Source organism: Tamandua tetradactyla, chromosome 18, assembly GCF_023851605.1.
Source record: "Tamandua tetradactyla isolate mTamTet1 chromosome 18, mTamTet1.pri, whole genome shotgun sequence".
Lineage (NCBI taxonomy): Eukaryota > Metazoa > Chordata > Mammalia > Pilosa > Myrmecophagidae > Tamandua > Tamandua tetradactyla.
Window position 1 is genome coordinate 67,759,192 of NC_135344.1, and position 27,081 is coordinate 67,786,272.

The 27,081-nt window shown below is 35.8% G+C and overlaps 1 protein-coding gene across 14 annotated transcripts in view; it reads right to left on the reverse strand.

Annotated features, from left to right (window-relative positions):
- DLGAP1 (DLG associated protein 1) overlaps nt 1-27,081 on the reverse strand; it is a 1,070,811-nt gene that overhangs the window by 906,479 nt on the left and 137,251 nt on the right. For 10 of the 14 annotated variants that reach the window (XR_013165255.1, XR_013165259.1, XR_013165262.1 and 7 more), the window contains exon 2: nt 10,942-11,101. The gene's annotated coding sequence lies outside the window, so the exon portion shown is untranslated. Of the gene's footprint in view, nt 1-10,941; nt 11,102-21,692; nt 21,851-22,648; nt 22,978-26,610; nt 26,717-27,081 lie in introns of those variants that run through there. The other 4 variants (XR_013165258.1, XR_013165257.1, XR_013165254.1 and 1 more) reach the window with 4 other exon arrangements.

Below are 27,081 nucleotides of genomic sequence, written 5' to 3' on the forward strand. Positions count from 1 at the left end.
CTGTCTGGTCTGTCAGCTGTAAGGAAATTAACAGCTTCACCTACAATGTCCTTTCTGCTTATCTATGTTTACCCAAATCCTATTTTTAAAAATTGAGCCTAAAACTAAACTCTTCTTCTTCAGCATCTCCTGTCTTCATTAAAAATTTCAAAATAGATAATTTGGACTTCATCAAAATGAAAAACTTTTGTGCATCAAAGGATATTATTATAAAAATGAAAAAGACAACCAACAGAATGGGAGAAAATATTTGGACACACTGATTTGATAAGGGTTCAGTATCCAGAATATAGAAAGGATTGCTATAAATTGAACACAAAAAGACAAACAACCCAATTTAAAAATGGGCAAAGGACTAGAATAGACATTTCTCTAAAGAAGATATACAAATAACCAAAAAAGCACATGAAAAGATATTTGATATCATCAGTCATATGGGAAATGAAAATAAAACCACACTGAGATACCACTTCACAGTCACTAGAATTACTATCATTAAAGAAACAGAAAATAACAAGTTGTTATGAGAATGTAGATAGATAGGAACACTCGTACACTGGTGCAGCCACTGTGGGAAAAGACTGGCAGTTCCTCAGAAAGTTAAACACAGAATTACCATATCATCCAGCAATCCCATTTCTAGGTATATAACCCCAAAATTTGAAAGCAGGGCCTTGAACAGATATTTGCAAACCAATGTTCATAGAAGCATTTTCCACAATAGCCAAAAGATGAAAGCAACCCAAGTGTTCATCAACAGATGAAGGGACAAACAAAACGTAGTACATACACACAATGGAAAATTATTCAGCAATAAAAAGGAATGAGATTTTGGGCACAGAAAGGGAAGTTACTGCTTAATGGACACATAGTTTCTATTTGGAGTGATGAAAAGGTTTTGGTAATGGATGGTGTTGATGTAGCAAAGCATTTTGAATATAATTAATATAAATGATGTTACCTGAGTCTTTTTAAAAATGTCTCTGTCAGAAGATTCTCTTAAGCATCTAGGTCTAAGATATTTAGCCATGTATTACCTTGCCTTCCTATGCAACTGCCTTATAGGTAAATTACTTTCTTCTTCTGTATCAGTAATGTTTTCTGTTTAATAAATCACTGTAATCTAAAATTCAGTGGTTAAATATAGTGACCATTATTTTGTTCACCATTGTGCTGGGCAGTTCATCCAGGCTGGGCTGGGTTTAGCTGATCTCAGCCAAGTTAGCTCATGCATCTGAAGTACAGCTGGAGGGTAAGCTTAGCACTTAGATGGCTGTGTTCATAGGTCACTCACTGGTCTGGCTGTTGACCACATGCCCTTCACCATCTAGCAGGCTAGCCTAGGCTTCCTCAGATGGATCCTGGGTGCTGAAAGCATCAAGAGGGCAAGCTTCAATGCACAAGAGCTTCCCACATCTGCTCATACCACATTTACTGATGTGAGTCACAGGGATGACCCAGGCTCCCCTTCTTGATCTGTAATGCCATTATCAGTTCAGGGAGGAGAAGATTATGACATCCAATTTTACAATCTACTACATCCTCAGATAAAAAAACAAGTATTTCCTTTGACTCCCTAGATTATCGTACCACCCGTATATAGAAGGCACTCGAAACACATTTCTACCTGGTCAAAGAAATGAATGAATGGGCCCATCAAAAAGTCTCACTTAAATTCATTTCACATCCTAGTCTCTGTAATAACTTAAATATCAATTGATATTTTACCTGTTAGCACTAAATGGTATTTGAATACAAGTTGATAGAAAACAATGGGATAAATCAAATCCTTGACAGGGCAACAAGAAACCTGTAAGTCCTCAATGATTTCCTGAATTGATCTGGTTGCTGTGAAGCATCTCCCAGTTTCTGTACCAAACTGGTGTCCTCAGGCTCTAATGATGCCAGAAAGACTCCTGATCTCAGTCTGCAAAAGGGTTTGCAAAATGGTCCCAGTCTGGGCTGGCCATGGTGGCTCAGCAGGCAAGAATGCTTGCCTGCCATGCCAGCGGACCCAGGTTCGATTCCCGGTGCCTGCCTATGTAAAAAAAAAAAAAAAAAAAGGTTCCAGTCTGAGTTTGGCTTATAGGACACAAACTGCAAGAGAGACCAGAGGTTTCCTATCTTCTGAGAAAACGGTGGGCAGTAGCTTCAAACTCTAATACCATTCCTCACCATCAGATCTATCTCAGTCTGAGTCTAGATTTCAACATGACAATGATTTTAAATAGAGGCAATATAATCCTTTTGATTTTGACTTTAGCCAAGTTATAGGAAATATGGCTGAAGCAATAGATCCCATTGGTACTCCAAGTCTTTGGAGAAAATCAAACGAGCAATGAAGAATACAATGAGGAATTTATAAAAGCTCAGTTGTGTTTAAAATTGGCTTTGAACAATTATTGACATTTAATTTGACTTTCTATATCATTTTATAATGCCACAGATGTATAGAGACTCTAATATTATTAAAAACAAATTTCAAGAATTTCTCCTTTCATGCAATGTAAACCAAAAGGCTACAAGAAGACACAAGTATGCAGCATGCAATTAATACTACAAAATATAAAACAATTAACTAAGCAATAAAAAGTTATTCAAATAAGGACAAATTTCTTATAGATGGGAATGTCCGGAAAAGAAAGAACTACACTTATGTAGTTGTCTTCAAAGCTATGCCAGTAAGTGAGCAGAACACTGGGCTAGATGGCAAGATTTTACCAAATGATGAAGTGTTTTTTTCACCCCACCCTATCTCCTACACAATATCCACTACTAAGAGATAAAGAACCAAAATCACTATTAGGTCCCCAGCAATTAGCTAGTGTTTTGCACAATAAAATGACAAAAATTGTGACAAATAATAGTTTAAAAAAAATCAAGCAGTCTCGGCATGCCACTTAAGTGTGTTTTAGATGCACTTGAATTATTAAATAGAGGTATTTGGTTTAGTCTGATGGGACCGGAGTAAAAAGTCCTATCCTTTTACATTGCTCTGGGAAAGAAAGGAAACACAGGAGGCACTATCTAGAAGAAGCAAGGGCTTTTTCCTGAGCAATGTCCTAACTCTGAGGCATAACCAAGTCTGCACATCAAAGCTGAAACACTCAACTTTAGAATATAAAAATGTGCAATCAGCCATATCCTGTTTTAAGTCCTAGGGGACCAAATATTCTAAAATTTCTGGTGCAAAGTGTTTTATAAAGTAGGCAATCAGACTGACAGAGAAGCGAAATGTTTCAGTGTTAGAGCAAGTGTGAACTCTATTGGCCTCTTAAATTAAAATTTCTATTAGCAATTTATCACATTCAAGTACTTAGAGTGTACATATTAAATATATGCCATAAATAATTTTTGGCATTTTAATGATGTAGAAATATAAAGACTATTGGTTAGTTTCCACTGACATATCAAAATAGAAGCTTTTGAGTTATCATGTAAAAAAGTATCAAATAAACCAAAAATACCAATCTGCCTATAATGACCACTAACATGGTATGCTATACCTATTACAATACAGGTGCCCACAGTGCCCCCCCGTCCCCACACCCCAGTCTTGGGTAAATATTTCTGCCCACTGGCACCTCAGAAGCTTATATATGCACCACATAACTCCATTTTTCTAACTTCAGATTACTAGGCTTTGAATGAATAAGTCAAAGTGGAGCTATCAGACCGTCTGTACCAGAACTGTTATCTAGTCCACAGAGATGGACTCAGCTCTCGATGGCTCATCTGGAAAGTCTATAGAAACCACACTCTGGGGGCTCTGCATTGGCTATATGCACGTGCGGTGGAAGAAGCAGGTCTGAAGCCAGGAAGAGAGGGACTCAAAGAGACGGATGGCTCTGAAAGAGGCCAGGCTGACTTCCTTTAGCTTCCCTACATAAAGCATGCATGGGTCATCCCAAGATATTTCTTTTATCTAAGCTGGCTAGAAAGAACTTCTATTTCTTAGAACCACAGGATCCTAAGACATTAAATTTTATCTTTTCTCATGTGCTTTTTGTTCTTTTTAATTATTAGAAGTATTCATAGCATTGTCATATTTTAAAAGAGTTGGACACCATGAAGTGAATGATAGTTTTTACCTCTCTACTTAAGAGAATGGATACTGAGGAGAACTCTATTTTATCAATACATTTTTTAGAATCCATTAAAAATTACAGTCTGTGTCCATTCTCAGACTTTTGAGTATGCTCTGGAGCTTTACATTAATTTCCAATTGTTATGGCAATTCATTTAAAATTATGATCATACATAATTTCATGAAAAAGCCATGTTTTCATTTTTAAGGGATTTAAAAGTTTGACCAGATGCACTTTCATCTGTTAGAATGTAAGGATTTCAGCCTGCTTTGCTCATTGATCTTTCTCCAGGATCCAAGTAAGTACAAAGCACAGAGGACTTGTCCAACAAATACTTCTAAAGTAAATAATACGTCAGTAGATAAATTTAAAAACAAGCTTTTATTGCCAATTATAACATTGGCTTGTCACGGGACTTTAGGCAAGTACCTGTTCATCTTTATCCTTCAATCATCCATTTCCTAAATATTTACCAGTTGCATATTATTCAACAGGAACTGTAGCTGGAACAAAGGATGCAAAGAATGAATAGGTCATAGATGGTTCTCTCTCTCGAGCTCAAAATTAAAAAGTAAACTGATGAGTTAAAGATCCATTGCACAACAAATATTAAGTAGGACACAGATTGAATGTATAAAATGTTATGTAAATTCAGAGCAGGGGAATGCTGGTTTCCTACTCTAAAAGGTGAGAAAGAGAATTTCAGATTTTATTATGAACAAAATAGACTATTTCCTAGAAATAGCTATCAATCATTTTAAGGTCATGAAGACACTGATCATGGCATTAAAATGGTAATTCATTAGATATAAATGGCTGAAAAATGGTAGTAGAGCTTCAAAAATATCTTATTTGCTCAAGAATTAAAATTACTCCTGAATACAACTTACTACATTTACTCCTATAAGCTCTTTATAATTTTCTGACACTGAGACTAGATGTCCAACTGATGGGAATGTAATAGGAATGTAATGTAATACATGGAAGATTAATGATTACTTTTATAATATACATGTCCTCATTTGAAACTCAGAAAGAAACTGTGTTTTGACCCCTCTCCCATGATTTACTAGCTGTGTTACCTACCCTTATTAAGTCAGGACCAACTTTTTATCTACTTCTGAAAACTTTATGCTAGCAAAAAGAAAAACAGCTCACACTGATCCCACTTATAAATTCTCTATCTTCCCTAATCACAAATAATAATCAGCTCACTCCAGTTTCCAGCTGTATTGTGAAATATACATAATTTTAACTGACCTCACCAGAGCCGCTGAAGTTATAAACACTTTATTATTCCTTGATTATAATTTCTTTGATAGACATGCCAGGGAATTCTGAATCTTCAAGACACAATAATCCAACAAGGATTTAACATTTAACAAAAATAAAATACTGAAGATCAATATTTGCTATTTCATCTGAATGAACAACTTCTGCCAATGAAAGAAACACAAACCACTGTACAGTAAATGAAACACATTTAACATCGTAAATAATGATAATTTATATGTGTAAGGTCAGATCTACTGAAAATGTTTAATTTTAGAATTATTTAAGTTAAAAGGTTTAAAAGACTTTTGCTTTTAGACACTTAAAATTCTTACAATTAAAGTTTCCAGGTTATAGCATGGTGATAAATAGCCATATCCACATGAAGCATTTTTATAAAGCCATAATGTTCATACAGCCCTGTCATAAAACTACCTCAATTAATTTCCACAACAACCCAATGAGGTATATTATCTTTTTCTTTCTATTTTTTAATTTTTATTATTATTTTTTGCATAGGCAGGCACTGGGAATCGAACCCGGGCCTGCCAACATGGCAGGCAAGAATTCTGCCACTGAGCTACTGACACACTGCCCTCTTTTTTATTTTTAAAGGCTGAAATCCCTAAACTTCAAAAGGGCAAGAGAGAAAGTTACTTAAAATCACAGTTAGAAACTTTTTCCTCCGACTTTGAGTCTAGCGTGTTTTGTCTATCACAAGCAGATTTAATTTTAAGGTGAACCTAAAAGACTGGAAATATTTTTTTGTATCCACTTAATTCTTCCTTGCTGAAAAATCATGCCTATATCTTTTACATGCTAAATTATACTGTCAGATTTTCAATACATCTATGTAGACCTCTCATAGTATGTGTGCCAAGAAATAGACTATTACTAGATAAAACTGACATTTAAAAAAGAATATAAAAGGAAAATTCACTAGGCCAAGATCTCCTTAAATCATATTATAAAAGTGAACCTATAATGAGATTACATGAGAGGACTTTTTAAGGAAAACCTCTAGAATGTTTCAAACAATTGAAATTTTGATATTATTTCAGAGTTAAGGGATACTTAAATGTTTCATAAATCAAACCTAGTTAATTCCAGACCTGTGTGAAGTTCCATAAACTTTCTTCTCAATTCATATAAAGAATTATGACTTAATGCTAACATATCTATCCATTTTAAGGAAGGGGTTATAAAAAAATGAATAAGAAAAATGTACATAAGAGGAAAATGTATCCATTTTCTCATAAAGTAGGAAGGAATAAATGGGAAGGTAGAATAAGTGCTAATAATACATTACACACTTTGGGAAAAATATGTTTTAGGTATCAAGAGCTTTTTGTCTCTGAAGACTAACACAACTAAATCAAGTTAATGAAACAGCAAAATTGGATTATCAAAGACCAGTGAAGCAAATACCAAAAAAAATTAGGTTTCAACCTAATAAAAGGGCACAGCAATTAAACAGGACATTCAATTTTCATTAGCCACTAATATCAATACCAAACATTTAATTTCTTCCAGAACATGAGAGATGTAATAGCAACAGCCCTGGGGTACTCTAAAAGTGAACAGGCAGCACCAGAGTATTTTCTTATGACTTCTCCATTCTAAAAATATATCCCAACCCTCCCCAAGAAACAATCTAAACAGTCCTCACTTACTATCGAGAAATAAGACGGATTGTTTAGAATTCTTTTTGAATTGCATTTGACATTGCACATACCTCTTAACACACGAAAAACAAGAGGGAGTCGTTCCAGGTCTTACTTGGAAGGATATTTTTTGTCAAAGGACCTTTGATAGAACAGTGAGATGGAAATCAAACTGACTGGACTCGACACCCCACCTGCACCCCCATCTCTCTCTACATTTCCTGGTGGTGTGACTTCTGAAGAATTTTCTGAATTTCTTGACCCTGATTTTATGTATAAGTAAAACGGGGGTAGCTCGAGTCTCCTGACTGAGTCATTTCCAGAATTTAGAGCAGAAAAGCAAAGTTCAGGGTATGTGGTTAGCACTTAATGTTATTTCCCTTCCCCTTCCCAAGGAGTTAAATATGTCATAAAATGCAATATCTGGTACTCTACTATAGCCCAAAGGTGAGTCTCTACTCTGACACCTAATTTGTCAGTAGATTGTTTCTAGAAATAGTAACACAGGGATCACCTAAAGTAGAGCCCCTGAATCTGACATTCCTTCTGTTCTAATTGTTGGTGCTCATGAACCATAGGCAATGAGATTTTTTGTATTGGATATATTATTTCTATTTTTGAACCATAAAAATTATGCTCATAAATATAAATAGAAAAACACTTGGAGAAACACTTTCAGAAGATCTTCAATTTTTGAAATTTTGAAAAGAAATATTTTTTACTAAGACTAAACTGTTTAAAGTTTCAGCTTTCTTTTCAACAAAGGAAGTTTCTAATTTTTGTATATTATTGCATTATGAGTTCTTTTATTTTATTTATACACTACACGTGGCTAAATATGAAATTATAAAATTTGGTCAGATGATCATTGTCCATTCTGAAATATCCTGTGGTATATTTATTTGTAAATGAATCAATGAAATAATTTAATTCTGCTGTTCCTGTCAAAAATCTGACTGTGGCCCAGATTATAGAGAAAGATAAATTAGCTCTACTAAAAATTTACTTTTACTGGTTCTTGATACATATGCCAGAAATCTCTTGATGTATATTGAAAGATTTTGCATATCCTTATTCCTGCTTGCTCATGCAATTAATACATTTAAACACAGTCTGACAAACAAAAATTGAGAATTGAAAGAGAGTCTAAAAATAAACAGACATTTTGATTTTATTATTTACAACATCGCATAGAGATCCTTGTCATTAGCCCCGGTACATATACCTTTGCATGGTCAATATCAGGTCTTAATGGGAGATAGATTTTGGTTTCCTAAGACTTACAGGTTATTTCAAGCCCAGTATAGTATTATGGGGAAAATAACCTGAGTCACAGTTAGGCATTAAGTTGGATTATGGAATCAAGTTTTAAACATTCAAATTCATGGAAAGAAGAGTCAGTACAAAGTTGGAATGGTGAGATAGAGTGTGAAGTGGAAAGTAGTGGTTTCCTAATTACCTCATATTTATTGTTTGATTTTGGACCAGCCAGTTTAAAGTTACGACTACAGATGAAACAGCCATACTCTGATATTAAGACTCATCAAAGTATGAAGTAATTTCAACTAGAAAGTATAATTTTCCTGGAAAAAGATCAAGTCTGGGAAGGTTTAAGAGCAACTGTTCTTGGAGATAATTAGATAATGCCATAAAACGAGATACATGTTTAAACTAAATATATAAATACATATATATTTTCAGGAATAAACTAGTTAGTGCAAGGTACCACCATAAACAGATATTTTCACCGTAAGGAGATGCATGTAATATTTTACTAGAGGACTGAATCAATATATCCAAGATTCATCCGTACCAAGTGCATACAACTTTGTGAGAGCAATCCGCTAACCAAATTCAATGGAATAAAAATTATTCCTATAGGACTGAAAGAAACTGTAGTTCTTTCACTGGAGTTCTCATAGTTCTTTCTGAATTTGGTTATTTGTTTTAAAATATTACTAATTTAAAAAATTTCAGTAACTGTACTTTTCAGTTATAGAGCTTCAATTTGAATCTGTTCATAGTTTCTAATTCTATTGGTACAGTCTCCATTTTTCATCTCGTATCTATATATACACTATATTTTAAGGGTACAAAAAGCATAATGACGAATCATACTTTCAAAACTCAAAACATGGCCTGAAATTTTAATGTAATATTATTTGATAAAAATTCCATAGTACATCCTGCTTCAAGTTTGGTAAATTAAAGACTGACAACATCAACAATCACAGCCAGAAGTTAATAAGGATAAATTTAGAAAGATGATTGCAATAATAACAGTAGTAGTAATATTAGAGTAGCTAACTTGCATTGGATTCTCCTATATCATACACTATGCTTTTTATCATTTAATCTTCAAAATAATTCTCATAGATCGACATTCTATTGTCCCCATTTTAAAGATGAGGAGATTTGGAATTATTGAGTAATTTAACCAATATAGAGAAGTCAGAAAGCCGCAAATTTGAGATTACAGAATTTAAAATATCAGTGATTTTCAGAAATAAACTGCATGCCAGATTTAAAAACCAAAACTCTACTCTTGAAAAATGTAGTACTGTCTTCCAAAATATGGTTCGCTAATTGAGATTAAGGAAAATTCAGCACAGGAGAGTTCACAGATGGGGAATTTAAGACATCATCAAGAAAGTTGTATTAAGGTCATGCTCACTGGTAAAGTGACAAAACCCCTCATAAATAGTTGCACAGTTACTTAACATGGTAAAATCTGCTTATTGAACACTTATTATGTGCCCAGTCCAGCACAATTTACTATTTATAAATTAGTACATTTAATCTGCACAACTACCCCGGCATTCAAGGCCAAAAATTGGCAGAACCAGCATTAAATGAGGAGAGACCTGCCTGTTCTCAGCCATTGTACCATGAGCACCTTCATCCACCCAGGCCGCCATTTACCTGGCTTTATTTACCAGGTAATTTTTGGAATATCCCTTCCCTACACTGTACGTGAAATATCTGAAAAGTTTACATCTTGCAGATGAATATGCACCTAAAGAGATCTGGTCTTTCATCTAAATATCCAACATGTTTCTGATTTCTGTGTCAGAGGTACTGACTCACCCTTGAATCTCACGTCTGTTTGAGATGCAGAATAACCTGTATGCTTGAGAAGGAAAACCTTTGGAGAATGTCTATTTCTCAACATCTGCCCACCCAAGAAAATTTCATGTCATGGCCAAATCACCTATTGTCATATTCCTCACCTTCTATCCCATGGCAGCCACGGAAGGTACCTGTAGGAGATGCAAGACCATCTTTTTTCACTTCATCTGCCCCAAAGATTTGCTGCAGCAGCTTGCCACCTGATTCAATTTTACTGGCTGCCCAATTCTCTGTTTTGCTAATTAATCCTGTCTGGATGACTGGCCATTTAGTATATTGGAAAAGAAAATTTTGAAGTTGAGAAAAAGATATGTACACATAAAGAAAGTTCATAGTAACGGAAGGATTTATTTGCATATAGATAATTACAATAGGTACATTTTCATCATAATCAATTCCAGGAAGATGGCCTCTCCATTTTATAGTTATTGATTTTATAGCAGCAGAAGCAGTACAGATTGTAGCTATTATAGGTTTCATAAAACTGTACAGCAGTTATATTTTACAAGAAGAATGCATGTCATGAAAATCCTCTTGCACTAAATGTTAACTCCCTATAATTCACAAATTACAAAAATGCCCTCAGATATCTCAGCACATGCTTAGGTAATAATGTACATCTCAATCAATATATCAATGCCTTCTTGAGGTAGCCTATTTTTCCCCCTCTTCCATTTATCTATTCAGTTAATATAAATCTCCAATTCATGATAAGGCAGAAATATTTTAGAACCGGTCATGCTATCAAACATTATCAGCAAACAGAAAATGTATTTGTAAACTCTTACCTAGTCTTCACGAGCCAAGAATAATCTGCTCTGCAATCCCTCCATTAATCTTTGATTACGGTGGGTAAATTGGATATATATCGGTCCTTTCGAGGAAGTGTCCCAGAGAAAGGTCTGAGCTGCACTCACCAAATGTGCCAAGAGAATCACTTGCCCGATGCTGTAATACAAAATGGGACAAAAAGAAGTGCATCATGGTAACTTTTTCAAATATTATTTATATGAGTTCAACCACACAAATAACCTCAATCTATTATTTTTTCACTAATAATTAAGAGTCAGGCTGGGTCGGTGGACCGGCTGCTCATCATAGCTCATGAGCCCCCGCCTCCTTGTGTAAGCTCTGTAAGCGCTCTGCTACGGAATCAGGAAATTAATGCATATAAAGGACTTTTAATAGAGCTCAGTAAAGAGTAATTATTTTATCCTTTCCCTCTTCTTTTTTCCCTGTTGGGGCTTAAAATTAATGAAGGAAAACAGAGCGCATTTATTGAGCATACAATATAAAGCACTGGGCTGGGTGCTTTATAGAAATTCTCAATGAATCCACAGATGAGATGTTATTTCTGTTTTACAAATAAGGAAAATAAGATTCTGAGAACTAGCAATCTGCCTGTTGGTCAGACAGACAAAAAGAAAGCACTGGAGTTGGTACTTAAGCCACATCTGCATGATTTACAAAGTCTGTGCGTCTTATAGGTTCTTTCATATTTGAGGGACAATTTTGCATATTTAGACATTGTCCGTGGTAAAACATCAAATATATCAGATTTAGCTACTACTATTTGTATAATATAAAGTTCTTTTTAAAATAAACTGGCCTTACGTTTGCTTACACTAAGTTTTAGGAAACTGATTTACTGAGACTGAAATTAGCCAGTGAAATACAGCACATGAAACTAACAGATTCAAACAGCATCAAAGAATCTTCTCTGGTGAGGTAGAGTATGGGACGCCTGTGTTTTATGTATGATTGCCCTGTAAACCCACAATTTCTCTGATCAAGAAAAATAATAAATAAATAAATAAAATTAGGTTGCTGGGGTAGAATTACAGAGGTTTTGTTATTGTTTTCTTCTTTTTTGTGTGCTTTTTAATTTTCTAAAACAAACCTGCACTAATTTAAAAATAAAACACACCAACATGCTAACAAAAAAAGAACCTTCTGAATCATGAATGATTCATTTATAGTGACATTTGCCCCTCAGAGACATTAACTATCCAAAGCCAGTATTTTCAAATCCCTTATAATAAATTTGTGGAACAATTAAGATTCTGTACGAAAGTCAATTTGATAACAGTAGCGTGTTACAGGAAGTGTTGAATTGTATGCAAATGTGGTTGAAAGGGTCAGGATGTCACCAGAAGAAAAGTTAGAGGATGAAACACGGGAATGTATAACACGGTGAACTCTGTGCTGGGTGATGTCTGTGATTTCAATACTGCAAACACACTTAAGTTCTTTTGTGAACCAGAACAAATGGATGACACCATCATAAGGAGTTAATAATAGAGTGGTACATGGGCGAAAATGTACCTATTGCAAACTACAGACCACAGTTAATAGTAATATCTGAGTATTTTTCAGAAACAGTAAAAAATATAGCACACTAATACTAGGGGTCAGCAGTGGGGGGGCGTGGGAATAAGGAATAATGTTTTTGGTTTTCTTTTTCAAGTCTATTTTTTAGTTTTCTTTTTAGAGTAATGAAAATGTTTTAAAATTGATGGTGGCAATGACTGCTCATCTATGTAATGATAATGATACTGTGTGAGCCGATGAATGTATACTCTGGATGGTTTATACGGCATGTAAACATATTCCAATAAAAATGCATTAAAAATAAAAAAATGTTTTTCATTACAAAATTTATAACTTTTTAAAAGTCTGAAAACTCTAAAACACAATAAAAATTAAAGTAGTGAATCATGATTTTCCCCACATAATTATAGCCATTGCTAATAACACGGTACATTTTCCTCCAGATTATTTTTATATGGTTAGCTTTTATATACACATAATACAATATTACATCCTGTTTATTTTTTAATATTATAACATAAGCACCTCAAGGTTTTCATAGCTTCATATACATCATTTAAAAGGTCTGCATAACATTACATTAAAATCTAAAAGGGATTATCAACAATTTCAAACTCCACAAAAAAATCTCCAAAAACAAGATTTTACATCTCATTTGGCAGTAAAACCTGATCTGACCTGAACTGTTGTGAGCCCACTTACTACGAATATTTTTAGAATTAATGCATTGATTTTGGGGTCCTGCTGCAGAATCCACTGGGAAATGCTATATAATATAACCATATGTACTACAGTAGCTTTCTAAAATCTGAAAAGGTCTGAATTCTGGAACCCTCAGAATTTGGGATGAGGAGATGTAGATTTCAAATAATATCAGCAAAGTCTTACGTGATCTTACCATTTTCCAGGCATATTTTTCTAATTGTTTAATAATTCCTTAATTGTTACAATAACCCTTCCCACACCATGACAAGAAGGGTGCCATATCTGACCCCATTCTATAGATGAGGACATCGAAGCAGAAGGAATCTCGGTAGCATGTTTCAGCCCATGCCAATAGTAAATGACAGAACTGATATTAGAATCCAGACAGTCTGACCCCAAGACCACATTCTTCATCGCTGTGCTTCTTTATCAGAAATAGAATAACTAAGTCATTAACCATTTTTTAAGGTTTGGATGTGTGTCATCAGACTGTCTTCCTAAAACATGACAACTGTCCCCACGGTCCCTGAGAATGACAAGCAGTTTCACATCCTTGCTGTCATTGATTTTAATATGTTTTTAAATTTTGGGTATTTTTTGCAGGCAAAGAGAACTAATTCTGCCATTTGCTTTGATCTCGGTTCCTTTTTCTGTGATGATAATGAACATGTTTATATATTTTTGTTAATCAGTTTTCACATCCCTTGCAGAGATAGTTATGCATCCATGAGTTTTCCCATTTCTCATGCTAAATTAAATGGTGTCTCCTAGGCTTACCCCATGCTGCTGCAGTTTCCCACTTGGAGGGAGAGTCTCTGAAACTGTGATCTTGCCCTTCTGAAAGACGATTCCCTTCAAGCCCAGTCAATCCAGAGAGGCCAGATTTCCACCCCTTTCCCTTCCATGGTCCCCTTGTCCCCTTCTCTTCCTCCAATTCCACCATCCAATGGGGGACTGCTGGGATGAATTTTCTGAAGCCTCTTGGAAAGCTCCCCTGTGGTGACTCTACTCTCATTGCATCTTCTCAGGAGTCAGAAGCACACTCCAGCACTGCTACCTTTCAAGCCCTCAGTTCTACTGGCTTCTTCCCATGTTTATCCTTTAACACCATCCCAGGCATTCTTCTCTGTCCATTTAACCTGGTTCAAAACTCTACCCTCAAGCCTAAGTCCTGCTATTATTCTAGCAGGATATCTGTACAAACCAGTCATGTAACATTTCCAATCTCTGGTGCTTTCCTTGGCGCCAATGCCAACTTTTGGCTTTAGAGAGAATGAAAAGCCAAAACAATTTCTCTTTTTACAAATCCTCTTCAAAGGTCTTTCTAGCTGCCTCTCACATTAGTCAGGCTAAGCTGGAGATGGGACTAGTTCAGCTGTCTTTCAGCAAGTCCTACAAGTATGAATGTCTCTCAAATATCTGTGGCATTTATTATCCCTTGTCTTCAGCTTTGGATCTTTTGCCAAAGTTTTAAGGTAAAAAAAAAAAAAGTCTCACTTAGCATGCCTCCCAAGCGTTGCCACAGGTTGTTCTCTTTGCCTGAAAGATATCATCCCTCCCCTATTTTGATCCACCACCTGATCAGCTAACTAATTGGTGCGCTTCCTCCAGGAAACAGCTCAGAAGCCATTTCAGCAAGTCTTCCCTGATCCTTCAAGAATGGGCTTGATGCCTCTACCACACACCTTTGCTCCCGCCCAAGACCTCGGAATGGGTTGTCTCCCCTTGTCCACAACTGTATCCCCAACATCTAACACACTGCCTGCTGCAGAGTGGCACCTCACTATATTTCATGAATAGATTTGAACAAAAAAACCTTAAGATATTTTGAAAACAAATTCGTTACTATTTGTGTATATCTACTCTTAAGCAGGAAGCCCTTTCTGGAGATTTAATAAGTGTCACCTTTTTCAGTATAGAAATTATTTAAACCAAGTGACATTTATACAGTATAAAGATAAGGCTAAATAATTTTTTATTCCAAACTGGAAGTCAGCAACACATCTTTTGTCATTTATTACATTCTTAAATATATTTGTCATATTTCAAGTTCTGTTATTTATTTTGTGCCAATATTTCATCCATTCTTTTTCTAAAGCAACATTCTTAATTAATGGTAGTTCTTTTCCTTCATTATTCTCACACATTTATTTTCCTAAATGAATTTCATAATATTTTTGTCAATTTACCTAAATATCCCAGAGCTTCAATTGGAAAATTTATAAAACATAGTCACGAATTTGGAGAGAATATAAATCTTTATAGAAGTCAATTTTTCTCTCCAACAACATATTACTTCTTGTCTGCTCAATTTCTTAAGTCTTTTTTAAATCTCGTCCATTAAAGTGTTACATGTATTTTTCATTACAATTATTCCAATATAACTGTAGAAACTGTGTTTAGAATTTCATTTTTCCGATATACTTTCTTCTTGCTTCTATTTTTCTTCCCTCCTTTTTTCCTTCCTTCCTTCCTCTCTCTCTTCAGGTAAATTTAATTTAATATAATACTGTTCAAGTTTCCTAGGGCAATTATAACACAGAACCACAGACTAGTTGGCCTAACCAACATCACTTTCCTGACTTTCAGATTTGGGGGCTAGAAATCCAAAATCAAGGTATCGGCAGGGCCATGCTTTCTCTGAGGTCTGCAGAATTTTTGTGGTGGCTTGCTGGCAATCCAGAACTCAATTTCTGCCTCTGTCACCTGGCCATCTTTCTCCCTGTCTTTCTCCTACTGAGTATCCAAATTTCTTCCTCATAAAGACTCCATTCACCTTGGATTAATGCCCGCCCTGATTCAGTCTGGTTTCATGTTTTTTTTTTTTTTTTTTTTTTTTACATGGACAGGCACCGGAAATTGAACCCGGGTCTCTGGCATGGCAGGCAAGAACTCTACCTGCTGAGCCACCATGGCCCACCCTCTGGTCTCATCTTAACTCATAACATCTCCAAAGGTCCTATTTATAAATGGGTACAAATCCACAGAAGCCTGGGTTAGGAATGCACACATCTTTGTGGGGAAGTTGAGTCAAACCACAACAAAGATATATAAAAAATGCTGAAATTCTAAGTGTTCATCATACTGAATCCTTTAAATCAAAATACTTAGACCAAGGAACAGTATATTTCCAATAATCGTCCCTTCCACTCTATACTCCACACCCCTAGGAGTAACTACTATTCTTACTTCTAACACTATAGGCTAGTTTTGCCTGTTTGGAAACTTTCTACAATAAAAAGGGGAATCCCTGAAAAAAACGGCCAATTCCAGAAATGAGCAGGAAAGTATAAGATGAATCTTCAAGATTTTGTGGTGCTAGGAAGTAAGGAAATGCTCAAAATGCAATGGCACATCAAAACGACACAGGAACCAACTTGAAGGAGCTTTCAATGGCCAAATGTAGAATAATTTGAACAACAAAATAAATAACAATAATGAGAAATTTGATCTAATAGAATAAAATAAATATCCTTGAATCTATATTATAAATAAGTAATTGAATGATTAAATGAATGGTATAGAAGAGTCATTTCTTCCCTAGATTGGAATTCAAATTAATGAGTATAAAAGGGATGATGGAAATAGGAAAACCACCACCTGGCAAACACTACAGTAATAATGGTCATAGGCAGGCAAGAATCACCGATAGAAGTTAAAATTAGTAGGTAAAAGTATGATGAGAAACAGAATTTGCATACTAGTCTAAAACTATGTCCCTCTAAGATACTTATTATCTATAAAGAAGAAAAAATAGTTTTATAGTGGAGGAACAAGTGATCAAACTTTGTAACATCAGTAAGAATGAGATGTCAATCTCATTTACCTCCTGACATGATGTACTGAGAGGAGCATAACAATGCTTCTATAGTATTATTGGCAAAGATGAACAGCCTGAATTTAATCATGAAGAAACATCAGACAGACTTTTATGGTGGGACATTCTCCAAAGGTACTGCCCAGCCATCTTTAAAAATGTCAAAGTCACTAAAGACAAAAACAAAGGAAGTTCCCCAAATCAGAGGAGAATAAAGAGACATGACAACTAAATTCAAGGTGGATGATGGAGTTAGAGGAACTCTGCAATACTTCTGCAATTATTTTAAGTCTCCTATTTCAAAACGTAAGACAAAATATAATTTTAAAAAGGACTTGGATGAAAGAGTAGTAAGCTAAACTCGAAGAAAATAAAGATGGAAGGAGTGAGGGAAAATAAGCACACAAATCAATGGAGCTGAAAAAAGGTAAATACATAATGGAAAAATATCAACTATGCCAAATGTTGTTTTTGATATCCCTTAATAAAACTGACTTAGAAAAGAAGAAAAATAAGATTTAGCAATACAGCTCATGAAAATGCAGACATCTCTACAACAAATAAGATAAGTTAGAAAAGACATCATGCTCAAAACCAATGAAACAGTACAGAAAGTCAAGAAACTAATTTACCCACATATGGCCACCTGAAGTGCAACAAAGATGTTGCAATGAACGGGCATACAATGAGTGAAGTCTTTTCAGTTACAGCGCTTGATAAACTGAAAATTCGTATAGGTAAAACCAAATCTCTGTCCCTTCCTCACACTGTATGCAAAGTAAATAATGCGAGAGAGACTGTAGACTGACATGAAAGGTAAAATAACTCCAAGAAAAATAAATCGGAGAGTATCTCATGACAGTGAATAGACAATGATTTCTTTAAACAGAACAGAAAATGAAGCAATCAAAAAGGATAAAAAATTCATAAATTAGAGTTCATTTAAAATTGAAAGCTTCAGTTTACCAAAGGTTAGCACAAGAAAAGTGAAAAGCCAAGTAATAGAGTAGGAGAACATATTTGGAATATATATTCAATAAAGGACTCATATCTAAAACACATAGGAATTCCTATACATCAATAAAACAAAGACAGACAACACAACTTTCAGAAATGGGCACAAGTCAGGAACAGGATTTCACAAAAAAGGATATCCAATAAGCAGAGAATCATCAGAGAAATGGAAATCAATGGATTAATAATACAAACCTTCATAAATGGTTAGAATAAAAATAATAATAATACCTAGTGTTCAAAAAATATATAGGGAACGGAATTCATATTACTGGTGCAAGCAACAGTACATTGGTACAACCATCTGGAAAAATTGTTTGCATAAAATCAAGCCTGTCACCAACAATTCTACCTGTAGGTATATAACCAAGGGAATGGAGTGTGTTTGTCCATCACAAAATGTATACCAGAATATTCATAGCAGCTCTATTCATAAAAGCCAAAACTCAGCAATAAGGCAAACATTCAGTAATAGAATAGATTAATAAATTACAGTATATTTATACAATGGATTACTCTACAGCCACGAAAAAGATCAAACAACTATTACATGTAGCGTATATTGAGCACTCACTGGCATAATATTGAGTAAATAATAATTTATACTATATCATCCCATTTATTCAAAATTCAAAACACTGGTAACACTAATGCATAGTGAAAACATTTAGTATAGTGGTCACCTTTGCAGGATATTAATTAGGAAGTGTGACCGGGAAGCCTTTGGGCTGTCAATAAAATTTGGCATCTTTATTTCAGTGGAGGTTACACAGAAGAATTACTCCATCTCATTCGCCAGGCTGTACACTTAAGACTCATGTACTTTATTGCATATAGGTTACAATTCAATGGAAAATTAAAATGAAAAAAATTTTTCTTTAACATAACCTTTCCCTTCAATTTCTACTGCTATTCTCATAGTTCAAACATGCCACATTGTCAGACAGAGCTTTCCAAAGGATGCAATTAAAACCCAGTATTAAATTCTGAGAATGCACTTCTGCACTGGAAAAAAAAAAGTCAGAAGAAATAAAAGAACTGCCTTTCTCCTTTAACTTCTTTTTTAGAAAAGCAGTGTTTTTGGAATCTGTTACGTCTCAAAATATGGAGGGAAATATTAGTTACTCAGATACTGTAAATTTCAGCACCCTGGGGCATCTTAGAAAATGTTTTTTAAGTTACTGTAAACTTCAGCACCCTGGGGCATCTTTGAAAATGTTTTTTAAGTTATGTGCACCGACCTGACCATTTTTAAAGAAAAACAAATTTAAAATGAGGCATACTTCCTAAACCAACAAAATACCTCCAGTTTTATCAAAGGTGCTGATGCAAAAAACATAATGCATTTCAATTTTTCAAATCTAAAAGTGAATATAATCACATTTCCCTCCCATAATTGTAAAATTTCTATCAACTCTCATTGCTAATAGTTTGAAATTTCTTGTACTGCGGCCATGAATTTTTCCCTGGGAGTAAGTCATATTCCTAAAGGAATACCATATGAGTCCCTGTTCTTGTGGATTTCATATCCTACTGGGGAAGAGAGATGATTTTAATATAACTAAATCCATGGCTGATTTTTGACATAGGAGTTCTAGTCATACAAGTATTGGTTACTCTGTATATGTGAGATATACAGAATACCTGCTAGCTTCTATATTCCTTATAGGGCCTATTATACAATGCCTTGAACATGGTTGAATATCAGCATATCGTTTTTTCAAATTCCATAATAGTAGCATCCTTAAGGCCTACCACAAGAAAGTTAAATTTATGACCAACATCTTCTGTTAAAAGAAGTCTGGGAAATATGTAACACAGTCAATTTTTTAATAACCAAAATAATAAATTAAATTTGGCACTTCAGATGTGTTCCAGTTATCTAGAAATTTTCTTATTTTTCTCATTTCTCTTCAACAGCATTGCCAGGTAAATGAGGAATCACTGTGCATACACACAATGTCATTTACAGTTCCAGGAACAAAACCAGATACTGCAGGACTATCTGGATAATCACATTTCCCCTAGAACACTAATAAGCTTTCCTTACATATGTATAGTTTTGTATATTATACTGCAGAGATGCTCTTTTCTTTTGTTCTCCTCTACACAGTGAATAAAAGACCACTGTTTCTTTGAATTTAACCCTTCCTACTGCCATTACCACTGTTTATTTGTAGTTCTGATCTAATTACGGAAGCATTATTGGAACCCAAGTAGCAGCATGTCATCATTTTACTAATTAATGCTCTCCAGGAAACTTTGGAATTAATATAGGTCACCCTGCAGAAATAACAGCCACTCAAACACAGACTCGACACACGTGGAATTGGGCATTCTCAAACGTGGTTGATTTCCTTAGGAGTTAGCAAAAGATGGAGAGGTTAACCAAAAGAATATACAGAAAAGCAGAAAGATTATTGCAGCTCACGGCGATGATAAAATGCTACCTTAGCAGAGAGTCACCAATTCTGCCATTACAATTCTCTCCAACAGTGATGCAAGCATCAAAGAAAGGAATATTAAAGAAGAATTACATAATCCTGCCTTCAACCAATTGGTAGGTTGTTTGCTGAAGATTTAAACACAGCTATGGGCGTCTCGTCGTTGGCAACTCATACTGTGGAAAATGTCACTGGGCTTTGCTCCCTCACTCGCTGTGCTCCACAGAGCAGAAAATTAAGCTTGACATATTTGGGGGAGGAGTTCTCTGGTTTGTAACAATTTACAAAAATAGCCATACTTCTATCCTACAGGGTCACATTTGGAAGTTCTTAGTAGTTCTGAGATAGATCATTTCATTTAACGCACGTGCTAAAATCTTAAATCATCCTGATTCAAAATCTAGCTAACCTTCAAGGTGACAAGACTTCTGTTTCTAGCTTCAAGGAGAAAATACGCACACAGCACAAAAAATATTTCTAAATATATGGCATTTGACAACAAACGAAAAAAAAATCAATATGCCAAACCATGACTTTCTGTTTCAGTTTATTCTAATTCCTTTTGCATAAAGATGCCTGAATACCTAATCATTTATAAATCACAAGAATTTATCATGATATCTAGACTTGAAGTACAAATATGGTGCTACACAGAATCATTAATCTTATACTAGGTTATAGTAGGCTCAAATTTGTTTTTTTTTTTTTTTTTATTCATCTTGTTTAAACTATGCTAAGATTTAAAATCAATGCCCCTTCCTTTGACCAGTTTGTTTAGGCATAGTTGAAACATGCAAATGCATTTTTCTCTCTGTTAAAGCAACGCATAGTTTTGCTGTAAGAATTGTACCTTAGAAATTGCCCCAACACATTTAATTTACAAATCTAGAATAAAACTACGAGGTACTAAAATGTGCAACCCAGTAAGACCACAGTTAAAGAAAAAAAATATTCACAGTGCTCTTTCTAGAAAAGCTTGCACAACTTTTGAAACAATAGAAGCCATTTATTTAAATCACTCAGAAGTATGTGCCAATGCCAAACAAAGACGCACCACCTTCATCTCGTCTTTCTTTTCTAGATTTGAAGGGTCTCTCATGCAACGTTAAAGCATATCAAGCTTCTAGATTCCACCCGCAATATGATGGACCAACTCTATATATATACCAAGAATTTCAGCCCTCAGAGAAGAATCCACCCAGATGCATCCCTTTCCCTACAACCTTACCCATTGTGTTTGTGCAAAGATGGGCTCATCCTTACCGCTTTCTCTGATGTGGCTTTAAAAGGCATTCTCTCTCTGCCGCCTCCAAGTCCTACTGATCAAACTAATGGCATTTACTTTGCACCTGCTCAGGGAAAGTCACTGCTCTGTTTGCTATGAGGCATACAGACACACATAAGACAGCTAGTAGCTTTCCTTATAGGAAAATACATACATCTCTAGTTTATTTGTTGTATGCAGTAACCCTTGTTACCTGAAATTTACACCGCCTATTGCTCAACCTCTTGCCCACTTAGGCACACATGACACTGTTCTTTTCTATAAACTTTCACATTTGAATTAAATAAACTTAACATCCTCACTCCCCTAATAAGAATCACCCAGAACGCTGTACAAATATTGATTTTTCTACCCTTAAAACATAATTCATGAGTAGAGTTTACTGGAAATGTCTTACTCTTTATTCCTGTTTGACTCCATTTTTCTCTATCAAAGATTTTCGGCATGTGAATCTTCATTGCATTTGTATATGTGTTTGTAAATTCCTAGTCCTACACCATTTGTGACTTTTAAGCACCCAGGACAGTTGTCAAAATCCTCTGTGATTATGACAATTATCTACCTGGAATTATAGATGTCTCTATTCTTGCTCCCACAAAGTCCAACGGGCAAGATTGTATGTCAAGAACCTGTGCAGGCTTTAGAATGGTTGAAATTAAAATTCTGATGATATACATATATATCACACTAAAAAATAAAGCTATGTATCAAGTATAGTTACCAAATGCAGGAGAATGAGCATTTTGCACCACAATCCTGGCCGTCAGAAACTCTCTCCTCTTTTAAATGAACTACTGTGAGCCAAGAATTTACAGTATCTAGAATGCAAGTTAACATACTCCAAAACTTTGTGCTTTTTAACTCTTCACACTCTGCACTCAGAACCCTTGGCTGCTTACCGCATGTTTGGTTTTGCGTCGTCTTGTCTTGCTTTCTTTTCCTCTCTCCCTAAGTTTCGGGGACTTTTTGGCTCAATAAAGTCTTTCCTTTTGGCTGCAGGACAGCGTATCACCATTCCTTCCTTATCGCCTGGGCCAGCTGAGGTGTGTCAAATGACCTGAAGTGGCCACATCTGCTCACTCAAGTTATTACCTGCAGCTTCATGAGTTAGCCCTTGACTGAGTGAAACAACCAGAACGCAGCTTAGCTGGTCCCCAAGAGGCTGTGCTCCCCTTAGGATGGCAGTTCTTGAAGATCAGGGACTTGGAGTTCTCCCTTTATCCATCGGAAGCTGATTTCACTCTCAATGTAAAAGGCCTTCCATGACCTGTTGCTTTGGGGTTATGTTCATGATGAGATATGCTAATTTGGCTTTGAGAAAACAATTTTCTAAATGAGAACAGAAAAGCTTTTGTGTTCTAAAAAGGTGGAAACCTTGAACCTGCTTCAAGTATTATTTAACATATAAAAATTAAACTTCATATTCCACTTTGTTTTTCAAGTTTTTGTTGTTTTTTGTTTTATTGTCCTAAAGTTTATTGTTGGACTCACCATTGTTTACATAAAATTTTAGGCTTTGAAAATACATATTTTCTTGTCCCTCTGACAAACTGATAGAGGTACCAATATAAGAACTCAATTTTATAATTTATAAGTTGGGCTAAACTGTGCATTTCTGTCTAAGAACTGAGCAGTTTTTATGCCCAGATGCATATAACTGAGATGAATCAGACTTTCAGGCTGAGACATAATTAGAAACCCTAACTGGCTTTTGTTACTACCACTGACAGGGGTTGGAGGTGGGGCAGGGAGCAAGGATCTATGAAAAGCAAGTCTGCCACCCTTCATTTTGACAGATCAAGGTTATTTTCTCACCTCCATATCTACAAGGCACAACCTTATTTTAAACAAACACTTCTATTATATATGCATTTATCAACGTACATCTCACAACAGCTTGACATTTTAAAAATATGGGCTGGCTTGTTAAACTACCTATGAAGAGGCTAGAGCTACAGTGGCATCAACTTTTCCTGTCATTCTCTCATCTTGAAAATAAATCTCTCGCTACACAGCCATCAGAATGGCTCAAAAAAAAAAAAAAAATTAGTGGCAACATCGAATGCTGGCAAGGATTTAGAGAAATAGATCATTCATACATTGCTGTGTATATATAAAATTGCAGAGCCATTCAGAAAAATATGGCAATTTCTTATAAAACTAAACATGCCCTTAATATATGGCCAAGCAGTTATACTCCTGGTCACTTGTCACAGAAAATGACAATTCTATTTTCACACAAAAAAGTGGACACAAAAGTTCATAGCAAGGCAACAGTGGCTCAGTGGCAGAATTCTCACCTGTCATGCTGAAGACCTGAGTTCAATTCCCAGAGCCTGTCTATGCATAAAAAAAAAAAAGTTCATAGCAGCTTTATTCAAAATAGTCAAACGATGGAAGCAATCCAAATGTCCTTCAACAGGGAATGGTTAAACAAACTGAAATAGCCATACTATGGAATACTATGCAGCCATAAAAAGGAAAGAACTTTTGTTCTTCAACAACTTGGATGAATCTCGAAGGAATTATGCTCTGTGAATAAAAATCAGTTTCTCCCAAATCACATACTGTATGATTCCATTTGCATAGGATTCTTGAAATTAAAAAATTGTAGAGATGAAGAACAGATTAGTGGTTACCAAATTAGGGCCAAGGGTGGGGCTTGGGAATTTTAAAGGGTAGCATGAGGGAACTCTGTGGTGATGGAACAGTTCTGAGGCTTGATTGCTGTGGTGGTTACACAAATCTACACGTGATAAAATTACACAGAGCGGGCACACACAAGCGACTGCATCTAAAACTTGTGAAAGCTGAATAACCTCTGTGGACTGTACTGCCAATTTCCTGATTTCCATATTATATAATAATTACACAAGATGTTACCATTGAGGAAAGCAAAGTAAATGATATCCAGGACTTCCCTGTATATTTTTATTTTTCCAACTTCCTGTGAGTCGATGATTACTTCAAGATAAAAAATTACAAAATAAATCTTCTTTCCAGACCCCTCACTCCTCCAGCTACTGCTGCCTCTGATTTCATTCCACCATCTATTTGGAATCCACAGCAGTCATACCTCTGCTCCCTCCACTGAAGCTGTTCTTGCTAAGTACAACAATGACTTTGTTATGCATGGAATCACGTTGCCACAAAAACAAGTTCAAGTCCTAGCCCCAGGTCCTGTGGATATGAATGCATTTTAAAATAGCACCTCAGAAAATTCTACTACTTAAGATGAGGTCCAACTGAACGAGGCTGAGCCTTAATGCACTATGACTGCAGACCTTCTAAGCAGAGAAAATTCAGACAAAGGGAGGAGGAGACAGACGGCCATGAGACGGATGGAGAGATTCGGTGATGGCTGGCTGGCAAAACATCCACAGAATACCCCAGACTTCATGGGGAGCAGGGCTCTGCTGACATCTTGATTTTGGACTTCCAGCCTCCAAAACTGTGAGACAGTAAATTTCCTTTGTTATAGCCAACAAGTCCTACATCGGGGCTCCAACAGCCCTAACAAACTAAGACAGAACCCATGATACTAAGATCAGTGTCAGGTGTTCACCTTTGTTTTACACCTGTGACCAGACCTAACAATCACATTTGCCACAGTTATCACTCCCTGGTCCTTCAGTGCTCTATCTGCCCTAGACTTGTGATTTTCTTTTTCTCGAGCAAGTAAGGTCTCATCTGATGATTCCTCTTCACTTCCCAAGATTTCCCTGTCAACTTCATCCTTTGGTAAACTCATCCAGTCTCAGGCTTAAGTACTATCCATAAACTTCGAACTCCCAAATTTTATGTCTTTAGACAAGACCTTGTCTCTGAATTCCTGACACATCAAAGACCCACTGCACATTTTCCTTCAATAACTAATAGGCATCTTCAACTTTACATGACAAAATCATACTCCTGATGTCCCACCAAACTACCCCTTCCAGGTTTTTCCCATGTTAAAAACTGCTAACTCCATATTTCTGGCAATGCCCACTAAACATATCAGTGCCACGATTTTTCCTCTCATCCTCTAATGCATCACATCCAATCCATTGACTCAATTTTAAGAATATATCTTGAATCTAAACACTTCCCACCATCTGCACTGCGATCATTCTATTCTAGGACACCATTATTTCCCACCTGGTTTCTTAAAATTGTTTTTTAACTCCCTACTCAGCTTTTGCTCCATAGAGCAACAAAAAGATCCTTTAAAGTCATAAGTTGGAGCTTAAGTGATATTCCTCTGCTCAAAAAGATTCTATATGCTTTCTTGTCTCTCTTTACTTTTCTAACCTTATAGCCTACTACTCTCCCCTTTACTTATTCTGATCCAGTTCACTGGGTTCCTTGCTCTGTCTAGAAAATGTTAAGTAAATGCCACAGGGCCTTTGCATCTGCTGTTTCCTCTGTCTTGGTAGCCAGCCACCAGGTGGCTCAAATGTCACCTTTTAAAATGGATGCTTATCATTCCATTATCTTATCAATGCATCATCAGCTCTTACCCTTTTTCATAGGACTCATCACCAAATCATTTATATATTTGTATGTGTGCCTGTATGAGATATATATATATATGTATGTTTGTATATATGAGATACCATATATTTCTTTGTTATATGTTGATTTCCACTAGAAAATATGCATCATAGGACAGGTATTTCAGGAATTCTCTATTTTTTCATTCCTGTATTTCCAGTGTCTATATCATACCAGGAACATAGAAGTTACTCAATAAATAATTGTAACATGAGTGAATTATTTAACCAATTATAGAAGTCATTCTCTACTTATAAATAGAAGGGCTGGAGCAGTATAAGCTATAAAAATTATATAAATCTTGAAAATCCACAGGGAAGCCCACCTGCAATGTGACTGACATCTCTGGCAGGAGCACCTGGAACTTCTCATTTCTGCACCATCTGCAGATACCGTGGCCAACTGCTTCACAGGGTCTCTCACCTCACTGACAAACAGAGGTCACTGGAGGGCAAGGCCTGAGAGGTGCCTTATTCCCAGGGACTCCACAGCCCTAGGACAGCAAGAAATACAGCTTCTGGGAGACAGTCACCTGTGTTTCTAGCTTCCTCTCATCCAGATCAGCTGAAACACGAACCACAGGGTGGTAAACACTTTACGGAGTTTGTATTTGACGGACATCTATGTACGTGCTTTACCTGAGCCAGGGACTTCTAATTCAGGATTTCCTGTGGGAAACATCAGACTGAGTAACGGAAAGCATCGTCTATTCATCGGACAAACCTCTGTGAAGGGGCTGCCATGATCAGGTACTATTCAAGACTCTGGGGATAGAAAACAGAATTCCTGATCCCAC